Source organism: Raphanus sativus, unplaced genomic scaffold (assembly GCF_000801105.2).
Source record: "Raphanus sativus cultivar WK10039 unplaced genomic scaffold, ASM80110v3 Scaffold0002, whole genome shotgun sequence".
Lineage (NCBI taxonomy): Eukaryota > Viridiplantae > Streptophyta > Magnoliopsida > Brassicales > Brassicaceae > Raphanus > Raphanus sativus.
Window position 1 is genome coordinate 151,853 of NW_026615330.1, and position 6,000 is coordinate 157,852.

Below are 6,000 nucleotides of genomic sequence, written 5' to 3' on the forward strand. Positions count from 1 at the left end.
CAAATACCCTTAGGTGAGATAAGTTTGGTTTCCTACCTTTGTAGGCTTCGTATGGAGTCATCCCCTCCAGTGACCTAATTGCAACTCTGTTTATCAAGTAGGTAGCATGTCGTATTGCTTCTCCCCAAAGGTAGTTTGGTAGGTCCATATGTTTTAGGATACTCCTTGTCATCTCTAGAAGGGTTCGATTACGTCGTTCAACTACGCCATTCTGCTGCGGTGAGTAAGGTGCGGTAGATGTCATTTCACTCCATGCTTCTGACAATAGACTTCAAACTCATGCGAGGTGAACTCACCTCCTCTATCAGTTCTGAGACACTCCAGTTTAGTCTTTGTTTCTTGTTCAACAAGACCTTTGAATGTCTTGAATTTTTCAAACGCTTCTCCCTTTTCTTTCAATAGGACTGTCCACATATAACGTGTGCAGTCGTCAATTAACACAAAGATATAACGCTTATGTCCTGAGGTCGCAGGGGTAATGGGTCCACAGAGATCGGCATGTACAAGCTCAAGTGATGAACTTGCTCGGTAATTCGTTGCTTGAGGAAAAGACTTTCTGGACTGTTTTCCACGAAGGCAAGAGACACAAGTCTCCTTAGCTTGCTTAACAGTAGGTAAGCCCTCTACAAGCTCTTTGTCGACCATTCTCCTTATGGTTTCGCTATTGATATGTCCTAAGCGATCATGCCACAAACTTCCAATGTCGCTTGTCTTTGCTTGGAGACATCGAACCTGTGTATCAACCTGCAGTGTCACTTTGTACAATCTATTCTTTGATCTCGTCGTCTTGATTATCAGTCGTCCCTCACGATCATGCAAACTCAAAGTGTCTTCTCTTATGCGTACTTCACAACCTACTTCAGTGGCCTGTCCAAGGCTGATTATGTTGCTCCGTAAGGTAGGTATATAGTAGACGTTTTTCAGAGTTTTCTTCTCACCTCCTTTGATGATGAAACGAACTGACCTTTACCCATTATTTCAACTTTTGAATCATCTCCAAACCGTACCATTCCAGTGATGGATTTATCTAGATCATGAAAGAAACCTTGATTACCACTCATGTGGTTACTAGCACCGTTATCAAGGTACCAAACGTTGACTGCATCCGACTCTGCTTCGAAAGCCGTGGGATTCACCTTCCGTTCGTTTAAGTATACTATCTCATTCATCATTAGTGTATCAGCCTCATGTGTGTCATCTTCTTTCTTCTCAACTACTTCCTGGAGTTTCAATTCTTTGTCGGGGCAGTCAGATGCGTAATATCCACGTTTGTCACACTTGAAGCAAGTAATATGAGATATGTCTCCACCACGCCCTTGCCTATATGCTTCTCGTTGTTGAGAAAATGTTCCGCGACCACGACCTCTGCTTCTCAAACTTGATCGTCCTCCTCGTCCTCGATTTGAGTTATATCCAGAGCTCTCATTATATAAAAGCTTGCTCGAGTCATCATGAGTTTCTTCTTCCTCTTCAGAAATCCGATCTTCATAAGCCTTCAATCTCCCCACTATGTCTTCAAAGCTCGTAGTATTGAGATTCAACATCTGTTCAATGGTCACAACTATCTGAATAAACTTTTTCCTTGGTAAACTTTTTAGGAATTTTTTCACTAGTTTTGGTTCCTCAATAGTCTCTCCAAGTGATGAACACTTTGAAGAAATTTCAGTTAACTTGCCGACGAAGTCATCTATTTTATCATCTTCCTTCATCTTGAGTTTGTCAAAGTCTGACATCAAAGTTTGCACTCGTGCTTCTCGTACTCTCTCAGCTCCCACGTGTCTTGCCTTTATCGCATCCCAAACTGCTTTAGCTGTAGTGAGATTTCCAATCTGCAGGGTCAATGCTTCCGGAATAGATTGCCACATTAGAGCTATGGCGACATAGTTCTTTTTTTTCATGTTTGCTTCCTGGTTCAATTGTTTCCCAGACGTCATTCACCTTAAGAACAATAGACATTCTCATAGACCAGACAGTGTAGTTAGAAGAGTTTAGCATAGGAAGTTTTATCGTAGACGATCCGATGTCTTTAGCTCCCGGTTTGGTATTGGTTATTATCTCCTTCGAATCTCCCATGGTGACTGTATGATCTTGCTCCCGTGGTTATGATCACACTTTGTCTTTAATGGAAGCTCTCATACCAAATATAGAATCACACCTTGTATAACAAGAAGTCCTTCTCTTGTTTTTATTCAATATCAAAAACTCAAAACACAAGTAATCACACACGCCAGAATATATGTTCTGCAAAAACATAATGCATCTCCATATATATATCTTCACACTATCCTAAACCTATTAGGAATCACACAAATCATATTTCTTATTTCTTATAGATAAACACAACATAATAAGAAAATGAAACTTATCAACTCAAGCTTAATCAACATATTATATCTCTGATTTTATAATTTTTAAGAATTTCAATTGCAAAACCCACATATTTAACCTTTAAATAACCCTTACGAAACCCATAAGTTTGACCAATAAATTAATCCACAATATTTTGATTATATCTTAGTTCTTCTCAATTCCGAAAACGTAACCTTTATAAAATAATGGAAATTAAACAATGCACACAAATATAGTGATGCATTTTTTACAGAGATATGTATATTAAAAATTTAAAATACAAATTCTTATCATACTAAATTCTTTTTACCAAAAATAAACCCGCGCTTTAAAAGCGCGGGTCAAAATCTAGTAATACTTATAATACAAACATACATAGAAGAAACTAGCATTGCATGATTGAGAACTAGCATTGCTTATTATCACATTTAATAGTCCTTGAAAATCAATTGTGTGTTCAGCTTTAACCGGTTGCGACGAGAAGCTGTGGAGACTGATGCAGAAGAGATCATTGCGATGACTGGTAAGACCTCTTTTTGTCTGAGCAGCAGAGACAAGTTCAAGAGAACATTCACCCACCAAGTTGAAAACTTCTGCTCTTTGATGGATATGATCCTTCTTCCAGGTGAACAATAGCTTTGGGTCACTTAGCTAACCATACAGGGAAAGAAACCATTCCAAACGTTATGATATGTCCATATGACTTCCCCTTGATGGAGAAAGATTTGCGGCCTATACTCCGAATGTGTGTGTTTTGGTGATTCTGGAGAAGCGAAGATGAAGAGATTTGGAAGCTTTTGGTTTAAAACAAGAGAGTTATGTGCTGATGATGTTCTGCTGAATTACAGGTTGACTAACTCTAAGAGACGGAGGATTGGAGAAGATAGAGCTAAGCTTGTCCACTTCTTGTGTTTGAGACATGAACGGCTCTGTTTCTGAGCTTTCCTTACTCTGTTTCGTTGGACCAGCAATACGACATCGTAGTGTTTGTGTTTTTTATTGTTCTTTTTAACATGTTTTCTGTTGTTAATAATAGAAAAGATATTATGGTCTGCAAACTAACCATATTATAAGCAAAATTATCTTTCAAAATATAACTTTTTGTCACTAAGTTAAATTTAAATTTAAATCTTGAAAAAAATTGTTTAATTATAAAAGCATTGTAATATACATAGTAAAAATTGTGTTACAAAAAAGAAATATACATAGTGAAAAGTAACATCGAAATGTCTTGATTTCTAATTGTATAGACAAGTATGATATTATGGGTACATACAATAAGATACACCTTTTTTTGTAACCTCATGTGGTTACACACCTCTATGACGTATATAACACAGAAACTGTATCTTCACTACGCAATCAATGCCGTAACATTCTGTTTTGTAGTATGACAGATATTTTACTTGCACATACATCACAATTCCACACATTATAATATAAATATTATGTAGATAGCTTGCTTGTTGCTAGTTTTAAGGGGGAAGAACATGAGAGAAGTAAATATAAGAGTGTTTGGTCAAATCTGTTAATAAGATAATCTTATGAACCGTCACTTTCTTCGCTCTCCTCTGCTTTTTGTTTGGATCCTTCTATTCCAATTCATTGACCAATCACTTCTCATTATCTCTAGTTCTCTCTCATTTTTCTATATTATCTTTTTAGTTTATATAATTCTTAAAAATTTATAACTGAAATTGCAGACATATTGCACAAGTTGCATCTGAATGTATAGTATAAACAAAAAAAGATATATTAATTGCCCATAAAGGGAAAAACGACTTATAACAAACTTCTATTTATACGATATAATTGCTATTGTCATATTTTCCTTATTGCCCATTTGGTTCTTTTTGTTTGGTAACATGTCCTAATCTCATAATAATAGTGTTAATACACATGAATGAATAATTATAAATTTCAAGTGTAAACGGTTATAAAATGCAAGGCACAAGATGCATGTGTGATATTTTACCTCTAGCTAGTGTAAACAAAAAGAGAAACGCCTATTAAAAAGGAAACTTGATCTATAACAAACCTATCAATTTATAAAAAAGAAAGTGCTAGTATTATTATTATTATTTACAGTATTATTCTAAATTGGAAAGATAAAATTTCGCTTTCCTTACTTTTTGAGATTTTGATTTTTCTTTTCTTAGGTCTTATCTTATGGAAATGGTTACCATCCAGTGAGTCTACAGAGTGTTCTTATCTGTCTTCGAAATCATTCTCTTTCTCTCACTCTCACCACATTATATAAGCTTACGCAGTCACTTCATAATTTTCACAACAAACATTATATTCGACTTTATATGATTTGAGCACAAACATTAATAAAGTTTTTACAAAATGAGAATTTTTCATCATGATGTGCGTTCTGTTCTTGTCCTATTTCTTGTGTCCTGTCTTCTTGGCTCATCATTAGAAGCAAAGCTCTGTAGCGATGATGACAAGGACGGCGACAATGGTTGTTTCCGGTCTAGGGTTTTGGCAGCGCAACGAGCTGATCTAGTGAAGGAGCTTCCGGGACAACCACCGGTAAAATTCCGGCAATACGCCGGTTATGTGACGGTGAATGAGACACATGGAAGAGCATTGTTTTATTGGTTCTTTGAAGCCACTCAGAATCCAAACAAAAAACCTCTTCTTCTTTGGCTCAATGGAGGTAAAACTAACTCACATCCACTCATTTTATGTTCTTTCTATATGCGTCTCGATCTCACGGTTATATTAGTAGATTGTTGGTGCAAAAAACTTGTGGTGGAGGGCTAGTTTTATTATTGAAACCCCAAAAAGGTTAAAATAAATTTAACTGTGTATCATGCTTCTTGTGCATTTCATCTACTAACACCCTTTAGAATTAAATTATGATTTTGAATTTAGAAACTTTCGGACCTTTTTCAAGGTAATGAGTTTCCTGGACCAGACTAAAAACCCCACCCACAAAAGTACACTGCTAACGCATATAAACATCACTACATTGTGATTTCATTAGTAGAAAGTTAATATATGCATGACAGTGATCATCATATTTTGAAACTGAAAGAAAACTATATATTGGATTATTAGCTTGGTGACATTGTTTAGTATAAAGGGAGCACATATACATGTGTGTTGTATTATTTGTATGTTAAATAATAGTATGGCTTAGGTAAACTGAATGGGGACTAAAACATGATGGTAATTAAATAAGTAATATTATGTACTGTCACTGTGGTCCTTTAAAATTGTATGCATGGAGACAAAAGGTAACTGACCGGGAATATTAGGTGAAGCTTCTTAATAGTAAGAATAGTCACGATGTCAAAATCAATGAAACATGTGTGGTTAATTATCATTATGACGATTATGATGAGTATTGGTTGTGCTGGTTCAACTTTAATTTGGAAGCTTGCAATGATTCCACATGCTTGTTAGTTGTTACACGATCAAATATGATATTCTCTTTATACACTTTCAGTCTCATTTGCTATATATTTATTACATAAAAATTGGTTAAGAATTTAGATATTAATTTATAGATGGAATAAGAAAGTTTCTAAGTGCAGCTTCCTTCAAAATAGAATAAAAGTGATTATATAGTAAAAATTAATATTCAAATCTCACTCTTTTTCTTATTCCATAATGGAGTAATGAACAAAGAAAAAATAG